The 18,613-nt window shown below is 39.1% G+C and overlaps 1 protein-coding gene across 2 annotated transcripts in view; it reads left to right on the forward strand.

Annotated features, from left to right (window-relative positions):
* Positions 1-18,613, forward strand: part of FRMPD4 (FERM and PDZ domain containing 4) — a 587,189-nt gene that overhangs the window by 455,993 nt on the left and 112,583 nt on the right. The window lies entirely within an intron of this gene.

The raw sequence follows: 18,613 nt of genomic DNA on the forward strand, positions 1-18,613 counted from the left end.
TTTTTTGTGTGTGTGTGTGTGTGTGTGTGTGTGTGTGTATGTGAGTGAATTGATTTGTTTTTTGTTTTTATTTTTTTTTAGCTCCCACCAATAAGTGAGAACATGTGGTATTTCTTTTTCTCTGCCTGACTCGTTTCACTCAGTATTATTCTTTCAAGGTCCATCCATGTTGTTGCAAATGGCAGTATTTCATTTGTTTTTATAGCTGAGTAGTATTCCATTGTGTAGATATACCACATTTTCTGTATCCACTCATCCGATGATGGACATTTGGGTTGATTCCAGCTCTTGGCTATTGTGAAGAGTGCTGCAATGAACATTGGGAAACAGGTATGCCTTCGACTTGATGATTTCCATTCCTTTGGGTATATTCCCAGTAGTGGGATAGCTGGATCGTATGGTAGATCTATCTTCAGCTGTTTGAGGAACCTCCAAACCATTTTCCATAGGGGTTGCACCATTTTGCATTCCCACCACATGTTTTGTCTTTAATAATACAAAGTTTTAAAACATTTACAGATGTTCTGTAACCATTACTGTCTTTTTTGCCTTATCTGTGGGTTGATTCCAAATTCTAAAACTCACTGGAGGGTTTTTATTTTTAGTACTAAAAAAATATTATTCATTGTATAGTTAATTATTGCTGGTTATATTGCCACTATTGTACAGTTTTTTTTTGTTTTTTAGCAGTCTCTGACTGTTTTTCATTTTCCACTTTGCATGTCCTGCCTTAAATGCTTTGTCCTTCTCAAGAGTAGAGTCAAATCTCTAGAACCGCCTTCTTTCCCAGGAGCCTCCCTCGCAATTCTTCCTCCTGCTCTAACCTGGGTTGGTGACTTCCTAAGCCACTTACAAAATCAGCCTCCTGTGACTTGGCTTCTTGCTCCTCCTGCATGAGGTCCATTGTCTCCTTGAACCACTGCCTTTCACTTTCTTGATTTTGTTGGAGCACATCCTCAAATAACTTGCTTCAAAAAGATGTGTGGGTAGTCAACATTCTACATCTTTGCATGTCTGGAAATGTCTTTATTCTGCCCTCTCACTTAACATAGAAATCTAGGTTGAAAATGATTGTCATACAAAAGTTTTAAGGCAAGCTACATTGCCTTTGGGCATCCAGGTCTTGTAGTTGGATAATGATCTGATTCTCATTCCTTTATTCTCAATTTATCTTTTCTCTCTGTAGCTTTAAAGATCATTTCTTTATCCTTGGTGTATTACAGTTTCATTGTGATGCATCCAGGCATGAAAGCATTTTTACTGTCAGGCTAAAGACTCTCTGGCTGAATTTTCAGGTCATTTAGCTCAGGGTCTTTTCAGATGGTTTTTTTTTTTTTTTGATAATTTCTTTCTCCCTATTATTTTCTCTTTACTCTTTTGGAAATTCCTATCAATTGTATATTGGATCTTCTGAATTGATCGTCTGTAATATTTTTCTTTTCTCTTACATTTCCAATACTTTGTCTTTTTGTTTAACTTTCTGGAAGATTTTTTTAAAAGGTATCCTTTAAGCTTTCTATTGAACTGAATATGAAATTAAATGTTTAATCTCTAGGAGTCCCTTATTCGTGTTTCTTTCTATTTTTTTTTTCCAATAAAGTGCTGCAGTGTGAATCCTCTATCCAGTTATCATGCAGGATTCAGGCCTAGAAATGAGTTTGCTGAGGCATGTGATGTATGCATTTAAATTTTGAAAGCTTATGTTAGATAGCCCTTCAGAAACAGGTTGCACCAACTTACACTTCTACTTTTAGGGAAAAACAAGTGATATATCAGTATTTTTACTTTGCATTTTTTAATGAAGAATGAGTGACTTTCAGAACTGTATTGGGCATTTGTATTATTTTCATCTATGTGCCTGTTCATATATTTCACCATTTTTTATTGGGTTGCCTTTACTTTTTGAATTGTACAAACACTTTATTGTATATATTAATGTTAGTCTGTTCTCTAAGCTGTAAATATTTCCTTTCAGTGTGTTATTTGTCTTATAACTGTGCTTATGCTTTTGCCATTTTTGATTATTGTGGAGCTGAACCTGTTTGTTCTTTCCTTTGTAGCTTCTGGATTTCACATTATGCTTAGAAATGCCCTTTCTACCCCAAGACTCTAAATATGCTCTTTAGTATTTTCTTCCAGTGCTTTCATAGTTTAAATTATTTACATCTAATATATGTAGGAAACTTTTTTTTTCTTGGTGGTTGGCTGGTACAGGGATCCAAACCCTTGACCTTGGTGTTATAAGGCAGTGCTATAACCAACTGAGTTAACCAGCCAGCCCAATGTAGGAAACTTTGTGAATGGTATGTGTGGGGATCAAGCTTACTGGCTTTCCAAATAGATATTCAGTTAACCCCACTTTAAACAATAGTTTATTCTTACCCTGATATTTAAAGTATCCTTATGCTTTATTTCTGGACCATTTCTACTCCATTGCACTATTTATCAGTTTCTTTTAGAGAATGTATTGTTCCATAATGTAATGGTTCAGTGGAAGCTCCCTTCTTTCCACTTACTAACTGTCCACAAAGTCTGGTTACTTTACTGCTCTGTTCCCCATGCCCTCGATTGTAAATGACAATGAGAATAATACCCACCTAGCAGGTTTGCTGTGAAAATGAATGTGGGAATACCTATAGATAATCGAGAGCAGTGCTTGGCAAGCTCAGTGGGTTTTAGCAGCAGCTGCTGTTAAGGTGATGGTTCTTTTCTTCATGGCCTACTACAGTGCCTGATTAAACAAATATGACTTAAAGGATAGATAAAATGAACTAAAGTTATTGAAGAGAATGGAAACTGTAGAGGATTCATAAAGCAAATGTACTTCACAGGGCCTGGTTTTCCAAAGCCTTGCAGTTTTAAATATTGACCTTGCAAAGGACAGGAAATTTTCCTCAGGCTATAAAGTCTCTGGTGTGAGATAAAGAATTCTAACACAGCAAGGTTGCTGGCTCAGAGACAGACTAGTTACTGATTAATATGTAAAGATACTGGGAAATTGCTGTAAGAAAGGAATGTTTGCTGAGATCAAGCTTTTGTTGGTGGATCACTTCAATTGTCTTATGGAATGTCATCTGGCTTGTTTCACTGAGAGTTACCAGCCTATATTGTTAAACTATAACCCCACCTGTGTCTCTTCCTGTAACTTCCTGGGCTGGAGAATAAATGCAGGAAGAGAACCCCAATTCGGGGTTAATTTCCCAAGGAAGGGATGCCTCTTGCTTGATGGTTCCAGAGAAGTTAACTACTTTGGGGCTTCTCACTGCTCAGAAGAGATCAGCTTTGAGTAATCCTTTGCAGCTCCGTCACCCAGGGGAAGTGGGTTGACAAATCTGTGGGGGGCAAAGCAACAGGAAACCACTTGTGAGAAAAAGAGAAGGGCATAAAGTTGTAATGCCCTTTTTTAAAAGTGGAGAGGGAGAGGGGCAGAATCTCCCCGTTTCATACCGGGTCTTTGATTCATTTCCCCTGTGGCTTGTGCGGTCCAGAAAATAAGGGTCACACTAATAAAGGTTGAAAGTAGTTTTTAGCCCTTAAATTGAATTAAATGAATACCATTGTGACAAGTTAACTAGACACCCATGAAATTGTTAAATATATATCATGGAAAATGCCTGTGTTCCATATTTTCTTAAACATCAATTATGATTATAAGAAACCTACATCTAGTAAAATGGATACTGCTGACACATGTTAATTATTCTGGAAAATAATTGGGCTCTTTAAAAATTTCAATATACTATTAAGCATGAAGGGCCTCTGAAAGCTTGAGCTATTTTGATCTTATCCAAATGAATCTAACAATATGATATGAAGTAAAAATTTCCTTAAAGTTCTCTTGGTAAGACAAAAGGCAAACACAAACTGATATAGTGAAGGGTCCATTAAATAAGCTTGGTGGGGACTCTAGATGTTCAGGCAGCAATGTTCTCAAGTCTCAGCAGCTCTGGTCTGTGTTGGAGTAGCCATGGCAAAGTAAAATAAAACAGTGAAGAGCTGCTTCCTTTGTCCATGAGCTGACGGTGCATCCATGCTTGACAGCGCAACTTAAGGAGTCTTGCAGCACGCACCTCTAATTTATATGCTTTCCAGTCCATGACAGTGGTCTTGATTCATGCTAAAGTAATGTCAAATGTTAATTCAGGTCATCAAATTGTTTATCATAAGGAATTTCTATTGCCTCCCATAAATGCTTCACCGTCTGGGAACTCAGATCCTCAAGAAAGTTGCCAGGGAATTAAGAAGATATAACAGAGGCTGGCACTCCAGCACGCAGTGAGAGTGGCTGCCAGTTACAGCATATAGGGGTTGAATATCTGTTTCATCTCTTGAGCTCTTTCCCTGGGTGTCTTCCAATGATCCAGTGCTTTTCAAATTCTGGTGAACCCTGCACCAGAATCACATGGAATGCCTATTAAAAACACAGAATCCTAAGTAATGCGGATTAACTGATGATAAGAATTTAAGTATGATTTAGTTTATCAGTTAAATTGGGACTGGAAAATGAAATATTTTTAAGCCTACAACATCAAAATAGATATCATGGAAAACAGCAGAACAATGTTGCTCTTTTTAAAATTATTTAAATATTTTTATTTTGAAATGAAGACGATGGTAGGAAATTCATAATCTTGGAAGATGCTGACCATTCTACTCTCAGCAACTATTTTCTTCTCCCTACTGAAATACAAGGCTTTCCCTGCTTGAATGGGTCCAGAACCACTAAATCCTCTGGTGTCTCCCCCAGCTCTCTTTCCCCTGAGACTGACCTTGCTCACTAGCACCTCCAGCTTCTAGATGGTGTACACTCTTGAAATCACAGGAATAACCCACCAAGTGTCACAGAAGGACCATTGACAGGATCTGAAGATCCCTGCTCCTGGGTGCTATCCAATAGCTTGGAAGTGAGGGTAGAGAATGCAAGCCTGTGCTTACTGCTAAGTAGTTTTCTAACATGGTTGTACCAGTTTATCCTCCAGGAGCAGATTTTGGTAGTGGTATTTGAAGTATCCTAGAGCCTTTCCTAGTAGTCAATTTACATTAACTTGCACTCACATAGATACCACACCGTTTATACTGATTATACCAGGCAGGGCATATAATTCTGGGCATCTATTGTTGTCTATGTTACTTTTTAATTTCCAGTCACTAATAGATCTCAGTAGAAGTTTGAGTGTTCTTGGGGGCAATGCATATCTGGGGTCAATGGTGCGAGGTGAGGTGAGAGCCACCAGCTCAGCAGAGCACCTCAATCAACCCATGTATGTGGCTTGATTATTATTGCCTATGACACATTAGAGCATCATTAGCATAAAATTCATCTCTTAAAAACATTGAACTAAACGTAATTGATGTAATTGATTACTGGCTTAACTATAGGGATTTTGCAGCTTTAGGGAAACTGGCAAACATCTTGCCCTTTTAGATTCTACAAGGTACAGTCAATAAGCATTTTGTAGGCTCTAAATTCATCCTCTTTAATGATGACAAAGATCTCTCTGGGTGGATGAACTGCCTTTTGATACAAGACTAATTGTTGAAATGGTTTTCAGTGGTGGTATCGACAAATAGAACTGAGTCCTCGAAGGATAAATTTGATCATGAGTTAATAGAACTTACCTTGGACATTTATTTATATAAGACCTAACAGATCTTGTATTTACTGCATCTCATTTTCTAAAGCTGAAAGCACGACTGGAAAAATGTGTCAGCCTGGGTTCTGTATAGACCCTATGGTCCTTTGAACTGTAATCCTCAAAATGAATAATCCTCTGATTCATAAATACAATGAATAACTTATGCATTCAATTTAATATTTAAGAATGCTTTTAACCTTATTTTCTGAGATATTCCACTTTTATGTCCTAGAATGGAGAGAGAGAATTTCAGGATTTTTATTTTCTCAACTCATTGCATGCTGCATCCTAACCAAGTGATAGATTTTAGTCTCTGAGCTTTCTAGTAAGGACGCTTTCTTGCTATATAAAGGGTCTATGTCTGATACTGGAAAGCATTCTATCTTGGCTTATCTCTAATCTCATTTCTTCTTGCTACTTGTCTCTCTTCTAACCCCCCCAAACCCCACAATGCTCCACAAGCAACACTTACAGTAGTCCCAAACATAGTTTATTTTTTGCTTCTGTGGCTGTGCTTGCTGTTCCCTTGAATGGAATGCCCTTCCCTTCCTTATGTACATGGTATTTACTTCCTCACTTCTCCAGACTCTTCTCAAGGGCACTTACCTTGTAAAGTCTTTTCTGTTCCCTCATTCACTGCCCTTGGGTTGAATTGACCACGTGCATGGTTTGCACCCCCACGGTATGGGGGTACCTTACCTCACATGCTCCTCTAGAAATCTATTGTACTCATATGTTTATATCTCTGTCTTCCCCTGCTGGGTTGAAGTTTCTTTGAGGGCAGGGAATGAATATAGTATGTCACTGTATTCACAGAACCAAGGAACAGTAAACTGACATTCATTAAAATGTTCTTGAGTGAAGGAATGAATGCATGGATGAAATAATGGTCTGAAGAGTATTCTCTCAAGGACTTTATCCCTCTTTTCCCTATGCCTGGGATATTTTTCCCATGGATAGCCTCCCAGCTCAGTACCTCACTACATTCAGATCTCTGCTCAAGCATCTGAACAGATGGCATCTGAGAGGCATCCGCTCCCATCTTGTTAAAACAATCTCCCCTCCTTCAATCTCTACATTGCTGTATTTTTCTTTATGAAGATTATGAGCCCCTGACAATATGTGATATAGTTTATGTTTATTTGATTTTTACTGTCTCAGTCCTTCCAGTAGAATAGGGGTTGACAAATTCTTTTTCTGTAAAGGGCCAGATAGTAGACGCTTTAGGTTTCATCAGCCACAAGGTCTCTTTCATAAGAACTCTACCATTGTAGTGTGAAAGCAGCTATAATACATAAATAAATGGGTATGGCTGTGTTCCAATGAAACTTCACTCACAAAGGCAGGCAGAGGTCAGATTTAGCCTATAGGCTGTAATTCGTTGACCACTACACTAGAATATAAGCTTGTTGGTCTGAATCACAGTCATATCTTGGGTACCAGGCATGTAGAAAGGTTCTATTAAATAGTTGTTGAATAAATGTTGGGTAAATTTGATCCACCATAAATAACACAAGAGACAGATTGTGACTGAATTTGAGAAGTCAGTTTCTGCCAACTTGAAAGAATATGGTAGACAAAATCTTTACATGAGCATATCAAGTTTGCTAAAACATGGTGACTCTAGCCAGTGTCCCATCTAGCTCTTAAATTTAGTGATTTTCTCTCTGTTGTAAATTGTACTGTAGGTCTGTTAAGTTTGCTGTGTAGGTAATGTTGACCAAAGATAAAAGTTTACTGTGAAAACTTTGACAAAGATACAAAGAGAACGTCTCAGTTGAGATAAAAAGAGATCTCATTTATTTAAATTAGACAAACAGAAATTGATTCTATAATGGTTAATGTATGAACCCAATATCTTCATTGCATTTAAAGGTCCATATGTAGAAAATGTGTTTCATTCAGAAAGGAATGCTCATTTAATAGGTATATCACAATCACTTTTTAAAAATCATTTGTGTAAAGATTATAAAATTATGAAATTTATAAAGTGTGGCCCATCAACTCTCTACAAATATCTTTTATGAAAAAAATGCATGTTTTTGACTCTTGCCTTAGATCAGGCTTTCTGTAACACACACTCTTATAGTTTATATTTACCAAAACCATGGGGCTGTTTTCATTTTCCAAGCATAAAACTATAATAAAAATTTTCAAAGAATATTTGTAGACTGGGGGGACATATAGTAGTAACCCATTGAGATGAGGGGAACCTCCTGTGTCTTCAACCCTCCCACCTAACTTCTACTCTAAAATATGGATAGAATCCAATTTGATAGAGACAAACTCTCAGACCTACAGTGATGATTTTAACATGTTTGAGAAAGATTTGCTCATTGTCATCAAGTCTTTTATTCAAAACTGTATTTTCCTACAGGGACAAAAAAAGTAAGGGTAATTAAGCAAGAAGAAAAAGGTCTGCCCAACTATACAATCCTTTCTACTCTGTAAGCAATGGATGTCAACACCTTAGAAAGGTCTGGGGTGGGTGGATTTCCAACCCCCAAAGGGTACAATCTCTTGGAGCCCAAAGCAAGAGTATGTGTGAGAACCATCAATCAGACTGTCCCTTAGTCACTCAGACCTGAGGTCATTCTGTTTCACCTCATTTGCTCAGTAGGATTAGACAAGCAAGATGAAAATGCACTCTAACTTCATTTTTAGATTTCTAAAAATGCCAGTGAATTTGTTTGAATGTGAGAGTTGGACTTCGCAAGATGTACAGTGAGCTTTGTAGTATCACTGATTCTGTCCATCATGTATGAATATATAAAACACCTCTTGGGTTCACACCGTTAATCAGCAACTCTCTGGATCATACAGAACAGAAATCTTCTCATTTTTTGCTTTTGTACTCCTATTAGTAAAAAAGTTTTGAACATGTAGTGCCACAAATATGTATTAATTCATAATTTATATGTATGTATTTTGGTAAGTAATATATCTTGGAGGGTATAAGGCATATGTAAAAAGATGTTAACATGAGATGAAATGAAGGTGAAATAAACATTTTAATCACTTTCAAATATATTGCTATCACTGATGCATTAAAAATTATTTAGTATTTTAAATGACAACAAAGATATTGGGGATGCTTATTTATTTTTGAACGTCTTGGTTTATCACTTCGTTGAACAAAATTTGAAGGTCTGATTGCAAGTTCAGCTTATTTCATTACTTGGTTTTAATCATTGTCATTGGAGAAGAAAAAGAACCACAGAAACATATGAAGAGGCAAATGGACAAAGTGTGGCACCAGTTTGCCCATAAAATGCTATTTATTCACTCCCATCTATGCAAGGAATTTCTTTGAAATTCATCTGGAAAGTTTCCGTCATCTTTGATGTCCATCAACTGTTCTTACAAACCAAATGGAAGATCTTGTATTTTATTATACTTAACAGATGAGTTCACAATCCAGATGCTTCATTTGGAAGATTTTTAAACAGGTTAAAAAAATTCATTTCCAAGTTTTCAAAGATTGCAGTTTTTATCTATAGGTATTTGCATAATTTTCAATAAAAAATCACATAACTGTTGTTATGTGCAAACATCTGTTTCCCTACATTCTTATCACAAGCCAAGCTTATGTGGAAAAATAAGTCACTTTCTCACTCATTATTAAAATATTTTTTTATTACTATTGAAATGTAATTGATTATACGTATGTGTGGGGTACAGAGCTGAATATCAACACCTGCGTATGATATGTGATGATCAAATCAGGATAATTAGTATACTCATCATTACAAAATGTGATCAATCTTTGTGACCCTTAACTAATTCCACACTCACCCCTCTCCTCCTCCCCGTTTCTCACCTCTAATAACCACAGTTCTGTTCTCTCCTTTTGAAAGTTCAACATATTATTGTGTATTGTATCTTTCTTTCTTTCTTTTTCTTAGCTCCCACTTATGAGTGAGGACATGCGGTATTTCTCTTTCTGTGCCTGGCTTATTTCACTTAATGTAATTACCCTCAAAAGACAACTCTTTTAGTTCATTGTTACCAGATAGTCAACAACCTCTGTGTAGGTCAAAAGATGTTCATAGCCCCTCTGCTTTACTCTAATGGTTTTGTTTCAAAAGCAACTACATTGTTGACATGCTAAAGCACTTCAATTTCTTTGCTGCCATAGCTTGCACTGAATTATTCCAAGAGGGCAGGCATCTCTAAATTTACCCTGGAAACTTTGCTCTGTTCTAGTCAAAGCTGCTACTCCATTGTTGTATACATTTTTAAGATTGTGCCAGTATCGTAGCATTCTTAGAATTGTCATTTTATAATAGGTTCTGGTATCTTATAGGGCTACACAACCAGAGTGTTTTTCTTGTTCAGAGTGTTCTTTTTTATAATCATATAAAATTTAGAATTCTCTTTATTGAGTCCTTTAAAAGGACTGTTGAGATATCTTTATCAGATGCCATTAAATCTGTAAATTAATTTGGAGAGAACTAAAATTTTTATATTTAGGCTACCCATTAAGGAGAAGCCCCATTTATTTCAAAGCCTTCCAGAATTCTCCAACAATATTCCTCTGAACATTTTGTGATTTTTAGGTTTAATCATTCTGGATTCTCTTGGCATTTCAAGTACAATGTAAGTTTCCAAGCTTGACTAAGCAGTTCTGCGTCTTTAAACGCTCCTGACATGTTGTGGGAATTGACCGGCAGTGGCCTGAAGAATTGATTAGTGAAGGTGAAGTTCTTCTAAACCTACAATATGCATATTCATGAAGGCAGAAAGCATGGGACTCACTATGTTATGAGAGCTGAAAACACATTACATGCAGTTCTTTATGTTCATATAAAATGTAACTGATCTGCAGTGGAGGGTTTGGCTCTTTTGATCCCAAAGGACAGAGGCTCGCCCAAATTTGCTCAAAAGTTAAGTATAAAAATATGTGTATCATAAGAGAGATGGAACCCCATGGACACATTAGGATGGAAAGGTAGAGGGGCTGAGCCTCTAGCCTCATGGGGACCAGCAGCAGGAGGTAGCTGCAGATGCAGGGGAGGTTTAGCCTACTTGCTAGCAGGGCTTCCTATCGTGATATTACCCCCGCAGTATGGTCTTTTTCCAAATCGAGTAACTTTTCTTCCAATTTCCCTCTTCTTTTTTCCCTCAGAGATTCTGTTTGTTTTCTTGTGTAGCACATAGAAATCTTGTCCCTGAACTCATGTGTGTGAGAATCATCACATTACATTTCTGCTGGTTGGCATTTCAACTATAATCACATTGAATATTCAAAAGTCCCGGGAATCTTTGTAATTTGCAAAAATTATAAATTTTTGCAGAAATTCGAGCAGAAATTTGAGCAGGCCTTTATGGTTTCAATCCACATTACCTCTTCCTAGGGTACCCTGGTCTGAGTCTCCGTGGCCCCTGAGGTTCACAACTCTGCCATTTTTTAGGCTCAGCCTATGGGTCTTGATGCCTTGCTAGAGACATTACCTGTATGTTGTGTCTCCTGAAATTTCTGCTACCTCACAGGGGCCTTCTACCCCCATTTTCTCAGCCAATTTGCTCAGACTTTCGGAAAACAAAGGTCAGGAAAGAGTTTTATAGCAGTCAGCTTTTGCTTTGAGCCCTGGGACTGCAAAAGACCTGTCTAGCTCATCAGACCCGGGAGAGAACAAAACTCAATGAGAACAAAGCAGAAATGTTTTTTCAATATATTATCTTGCCACACATCATCAAATTTTGACTTGCTGGAAACCTATCCCAGGGCCTAATCTACCTCATGACCTCTCTCAGTTGTAACCTACCAACTTTAACAATCCATACTTCACTTTCTTTCTTCCCTTCCAACTTAAATTCTTGATGTGGGGGACTCTGGTTTGCCTAGCTTTGAACTTTTGGTCAAGGCTTTTCATGTTAGGTCCTCTCACAGGCCACAATAGGGATTATGAATTGTTGACCCTTGGGTTGGAAGCCAACACTACCCAAGTCCAGTCAGGGATATGGGAAGGTCATGAAAAATAGACCATGGGCTTCCTCCAACTGCCTCGTCAACAGGGATAATGAGGGGAGAAGTTTCCTTTAGAAATTTCTGTGGTGTTTGTTCAATGTAACATATTTAGTTATAAATGTTATAGGGAATAGGTTGGTGGAGAGTATCCTTTAGAAATGTGGAACTTCAGGGTTTCTAAATACTATTGAAAGCACTATTTACAGATTTTATGAGTGAGCTTTTGGTACATAACAAACATCCCCCAAATTCAGTGTCATAAAACAATCATTATCTGTCATCCCTCAGTCAGCTGGCTGACTGACTGGGGAGTTGAGCCGCTCTGCTGCAGTTGGCTTCTCACTGAGATGCAGGCTCTGGTCTGTTCCCCATGTGTCCATTCTAGAGACCAGGCTGAAGGGGAAGCAGCTACCTTGGTGATGATGGAGCAGCAAGAACACATGCCCAAATACACAGTGGTTCTCACTTCTCACGTCTGGGCTCAGCCATGTGACATGCTTTGAGCAGTGGGATGTCAGCAGGGTCAAGGGGTGGAGAAATATGCACTATGCACAGTGGGAAGGCACTGGAAAGGGATGGGGCACCTGGTGGTAAATCACGATGTTAGGAGCAGTTGAAAACTTAGCCCACCACCCAGACTAGTGCTACCAAGATAAGAGCATGATATATTAATGCTTGCTGCTTTCATGTAATCCAGTTGGCAATCCTGAAAGTAACACCAAAGGTGTATATGTTTACTTATACTCCTTTTTGTTCCAGTCTTAACTGTCCAGGTGGTCCATCTATCATCATCTTCCCAAATTCTTTAACCTCCATGCCGATGGTAATGGCTTCTAAATTTGATGATTCTTCTAGAATCTTTCCACTCAGCACATATTCCAAAAAGGACCTTGCTGGCTCTAATGAGTACATCAAAAACTGGAATAATGTTAGGTTTTCTTCCAGGGTGCTTACTACTGGTGAAAGTAATTCTTTGTGATACATTGGATGCATTAGTCTTTTCTTTCTGCTGAGGAAGAAAGGCTCCACGAGTTCAAGGAAAGCCCTTTCCTTTTGTTATGGGGAGTTAGGCAGCAGGATTACTATCGTTCCTTTTGAATATAATCTGTCAGATACAGGAAGATTGCTTATTTAATCTTGATGGACACATTTTCCATATCAATTAATATACTCTGTATTTTCAGGTCATAGATTCCTGGCCTGTCTGTGTGTGTGTGTGTGTGCTGGAGAAGGTTGGGGGCAGGGGACAGAGGTTTGTGTCACTAATCAGTTGCATTCTTCTAGTCTCATCATCAGAATTCACTGAAGCATGTTCAGAAGGTAGAAAGATGTTGCTTTTTCAGCTCATTATAAAAGGACTCAAGCATCTTTATAAAAAATATTGCAAGCACAGGGCCAAAAATGCTTGTCTTAATGCAAAGAACAAAATGATGTTTCATGGGGGAATATTTTAGTCTAGATCCATTCTTACTGGAAAAGAGATGGGGTTGATTATTTTTACACAATTTGTTCCAAAAGCACAACCTGTTGAACAAGAAAATGATAATGCCCTTGGAAGGTTATCCTTAACATGCAAGCAAAACAAAAATTTTTAAAAATCATTAATAAAAATAAAAAATGCTAGAACAAGCAGTGACCACAAAATACACATTTGGTTATGTGTTTCCAACCTTATTTGGGTGGGGAAAAAACAATGAAGTGAAATGGGCCAATGTAAGACACTCTGTTTGAGGCAGGACAGAGTAGGGACATGCCCCAGGGAGGCTGCTCATAAATATTCAGGCAGGATTGGCACTAGCAGTTAATGAACCCATAATGCACTGACGACAGCTTAACCACCCTACCAATCAGCGTGCTATGCCTGGAACTTTGCAAATTACAAAATCTGCAGCACCTGAGCACAGGGAGGAACAAAAGTGCAAATGACCTTTCACCCCATGTCATTAGACTCGAAAGGACAAAGTGAAGGAGAAAGTGACTTCACTGCATGTGACCAGAAACTCAAGGGTACATGACAGGAAGCTGATGCTACCTCATATCAACCTGTTAGGCCTTAATTACCCTAGATCCCCACCATGGCCAAATATTCCTCCCCTTAGTTAGGACAGAGAAACACCCCCATCCAAGAACAACATATAAACCCACCCCTTAGGAATCCCCACACCTTCCTCCCTACTGGAGATGCCCATGCACTCTTCTGCATGTACTTTTTGCTTTGTGATCAAGTGCCCTTATGTTCCATCTGCTGGGCGCCCTTTCCTTTCCTTTCATTGATCCCGTGAAGGATTTTTCTTCATGGCTTGACCAACAACCTGGAACTGCCGTCTGGTAACATGTTGATGCAGAGGATGGCAGCATCTAAGGTGAAATGGCCTGCAATTGTGTCTCACCTCCAATTGTAGGACAGAATTAACTAGTGTTTCTCTTTGTCCCCATGATGTGAGCTCACTCCCCATCCCTGTGCTTAATGGTCACTTAGTGGTCTAGAAGCATTGCCAAGGAAAACTCATTAACAATGATTCAGTCACTAGAGAGCCTAGATTCTATTCTACCTTCTTTTATTCTTTTATGTTCTGGTACAGCTTGCCTTGTGTATATCAATTTATATTTGTATTTATTGTGTCATTACATTTGATATGATTTTACAAATTGAAGGCCTCAGAACTTAGGATTTGTGAGACATTTCATCATTAAAGTTGGGTTACAGGCATTTGAAATGTTATTGAGTTTGTTTTCATATTTTAAGATTGCATGAATTCATAATGTCTGAATCCTATTGCTTTGTATTCATGATCTCCAGAGATGAAAATAATAACTAATACTTTTTGAGTGTTTACTATGCACCAGACATTTTGCTGAGTGCTTTACACTTATTCATTCATTTAATTTTCACAACTATCTTATGAGGTCATTACTAGTATTATCACCATTTTCCAGATGAGGAAACAGCAGTGCAGAGGGATGAAGTAATTTGTGCAGGTCACACTGCCAGGAAGTGGTGGGGCCAGGACTCGAATCCAAGCAGTCTGGCTCCAAAGTCTCACTCCACATGACCATATCAGTTCTCAAGTTCACCCTGTACCTGGACATTTATTTGTTTCTTGTGCAAACCAGAAAGTGTTACTTCCTGGAAGAGAATGTCCCCTGTAGTGTGGATACATCCGGACATGGGACTTGTATTATTAGGCAATGCACTCATAGGTGCATCCTCACTGGGAACATCTGGTATGTGCAGGAAGAAGTTTCCAGAGTAGGCATCCCACCCCTGCTCTGTCAGAGTGGCGTCCAAATATATAAAACACCGAACAATTTCTGCCACCTATGTCACTCTCACCCTGGTCCACCACCATAACCTTTTGTTGGGATTGCTGCAGCAGGCCCCAAAATGCTCTCCCTGCCTCTACCAGTGCCCCCTTCTGGCTGTTCTCAGAACAGCGGCTGGATCACCTCACCTCCATTCAGAATCTTCTGATGGCTTCCTGTTTCAGTCAGAACAGAAGACAAAGTCCTTCCAAGAGCCCGTGTGATCTGCACCCTCCCATCACTTCTTTACTATTCCCCTTGCTGCCTCCAGACCCCCACCCCTGCCCCACTGGCCTCATGGCTTGTTTTAGTCTGTTTGTGTTGCTATAACGAAAATACCTGAGTCTGGGTAATTTATAAGGAAATGAGGTTTATTCGGCTTACGATTCTGGGACAGCTGCATCTGGCACAGGCCTCAGGCTGCTTCTACTCATGGCAGAAAGTGGCTGGCGGGTACAAGCAGATCACATGGCGAAAGGAGCAAGAGAGAGAGAGAGAGGAGGTGCCAGGGTCTTCTAAACAACCAGCTCTCACGGGAACTAACAGAGCGAGAACTTGCTCATTAATCCATTCATGAGGGATCCACCCCCATGACTCAATCAGTTTCCAACACTGCCACATTGGGGATCAGATTTCCACATGAGTTTTTGAGGAGACAACACATTCAACCTCCATCATGGCTGTTCCTTAGTGATACTCTCAGCAGGTGCCTTGTGCCTCAGGACACTTACTGGTCCCTCTTTGGAAATCCTCCTCCCCAGGGTGTTGCCCCCACCCAGCAGCTCTCTATCCCTCCTCCCTGCATTATTTTTCTCCTTAGTGTTTATAGTGACCTGATATACCGTATATTTTACTAATGTATTAGTTATTCTCTGTCTCTGAACCCTAGAGTAAATATTTTATTTTGTGTCTGCTTTCTTTCCTATTGTATTCCCAAAATTGAGAATCTAATGGGTGTTTAATAAATTGACTAATGAATAAATGAGTGCACAGAATTATTTGGGGAATGGAATTGTTTGGGAGAATTAAATGAACACATGGAAAGCACTTAGAACAATGCTTAGCATGTAATTAGTGTTTAATAAATGTCAATTATTAATAAAAGAATAATCTGATAACTATCAGATGAATGATGCATTGAAAAATTAGATAACATTATTTTATCATGTAGTTGAAAGAGGATGATCAAGCTACAGGAGTTTTACATATTTTTATTATGTTCGCAGAGGTTGCTAGAGGAGATATTGGGGACATCATTTGTGTCCTTTTTTTATTGTGTAGAAGGCACACTATAGCCCACCCTTCCCTGGGCTGCACTATGGAATCACCCAGATATTCCAATGGAATTGGTCTAGGGTGCAACCTGGGCATTAGGATTTGTTAATGCTCCCCAGGTGATTCTAATTTGCAGCAATGTTTGGGAACCAACACTGTAAGCTTTTGACCGAATTGGCAACAGAAGGAGGAAAAGCCTTCCCCAGTCCCTCTCTCTGCTTGGAACTGAGTGTGAATTCAACCTTGGTTCCACAACACATGTGACCATTAGCAAGTCACTTAGCTTCAGCAAGCTTTATGGTGAGAACTCAGAACTCAGGGCCAAGCTCCAAAAATATGGATTCTCTTCCCTCCCTTTCTTTCTTCCTCCCTCCTTCCTTCCCTCCTCCTTTTCTTCCTCTCTCCCTCCTTCCCTTCCCTCCTCCTTTTCTTCCTCTCTCCCTCCTTCCCTTCCCTCCTTTCTTCCTTTCTTCCTTTTTTCCAGAAGTAGCTCAGGAACAGCATGCTCTGAGATGGTGCTTTCATACAGAGGAGACAGGAGAACAAAACAGTGGTCACCATGCATGGGTGGCCCCATTCTTCCAGCCATGCCTGTTACAGGCCTAGGAGGGATCGGTGTCAGGACGTCAAGTTCCCACCCAGTGGAAAACACTGTGGGAGTATCAGAGGTCTTCCTGGTGTCATGGTTCCCCACCCCAGCTTCCCCACTTCTTCCCTGTGTCTCAGTCCCTCCCTGCCTAGGACCCTGTCTGAAACTCCTGGGGCTCACTCTGCATTGGTTTTGCTGGTTTACTCACGGTATTGAATTAAGTCCTCTGAATGCCAGGCCTCTCCATGTGATCTTCTGCCCACCTCCCTTCATCCATTCCAAGCACATGCCCTACCGGAGTCATATCTAACCTTTGGGTTCAGACAAACACCTGCAACTTCACATAAGCCAGCTCCTTCCCTTTGATCCTATAACACTGCCACTCAGATCCTGGCCTTTCCTGGAATGGTTGTGGGATACCTGGGATAGCTTCATGGGCGTGAAACCCATGTAGTCACACAGGGTCCTGGGCTGGGTTTAATGTTCTGCTGTCTTGAAATTCTTAATCGTGTTTGAACAAGTGGCCCCACATTTTCATTTTTCACTGTCCCTGCAAATTACATAGCTGGCCATGCACATGACACTTAAAATCAGAAGGCCTAAGAACTGCACCTGGCTTACATCTAAGAGTGTGATCTGGACCCATTTATTTTTCCTCTCTGGGCATTTGCAAAGTAGGGATGGGTGGGGTCAAACTGCCTCCATCATAGGAGAGTTTTAAGGATGAAAGAAGATAACAGATGAACATGTAGTTCCCAACTAATTCTTCTTTTTCCTAGTGTTCCAGATTACAAACAGCTAAATCGATAAGACATTTCCTTTCTGCTTAAAAGGGATTTTAAACTTTTATTTTCCTAGACAATGATATATGCCTAAAGGACAGATCTTGAGGTTTTTCATTGATCTTACCTAACTCTTATTAATTACACAGAAGGATAACAGGATTCCTCCTTTCCTGTCTTTCTTTATTACATTTGAACAATATGTTGTCCAGATGGCATATAGAGTAGCATCTTCCAAGGTATTTTAAAATGATCTTCTTTTACTTATTGAAGAAGATTAGAGAGAGAAAAAATGAAGTAAGCTCGTGTCATTGAAATAATCTTAGCTTACATTATTTTAAGGAGATTTCTAGTGTTCAAACTAATAACTCTTCCCCAAAAGAAGGCTGCCTTGGACAATGTGCAGGAGTGAAGATTTCATTAAGAACTAGTCATGGGAGATGGTTTGTGGTCCAACACTCTGGCATACCAGCCATGGGCCCTGAGTGACAATCAGCCACTATTTTCATCTCGGTTTCTTTATTAGGAAAATGCAAATAATAATAACTGCTCTGCTCACTCATTTTCAAGGTTGTTTTGTGGATCAAATGAGATATTTGTGGAAGCATTTGAAAATTTTTGAATGCTATACAAATTTTAAGTTTGGATTGATAAGACTTCTGAAGTTTTTAATGAAAAGATTCATTTAAATCATTTGAAAATCTTTTCAAAAAATTACTGCCAAAAGCTAAATTCTCAACTTCTCTGGAAAGGGGGATGTGTTTGGCACTAGGATAACCTGTCACCATCAAAATTATCTATATCACTTTAATTTCTCTGGGGCCAGAAGTCACAGATATTACCTACTAAATGTTCATAACCTTCTGAGGCTGTTCTCAGCATACCAGTTATAACTTGCTAGTTTTCTACAAAAAAATATCTTGTTTTCTACTTATTAATTCATTCATTCATTAGAAATCTACTATGTACCAGACAGTATTCTAGGTACTTGAGATAAATCAGTGAAGAAGATTAAGTTCCTTGCCCTCATGGAGCATACATTCCAGTGTAGAGAGTA

Source organism: Galeopterus variegatus, unplaced genomic scaffold (genome assembly GCF_000696425.1).
Source record: "Galeopterus variegatus unplaced genomic scaffold, G_variegatus-3.0.2 Scaffold38, whole genome shotgun sequence".
NCBI lineage: Eukaryota > Metazoa > Chordata > Mammalia > Dermoptera > Cynocephalidae > Galeopterus > Galeopterus variegatus.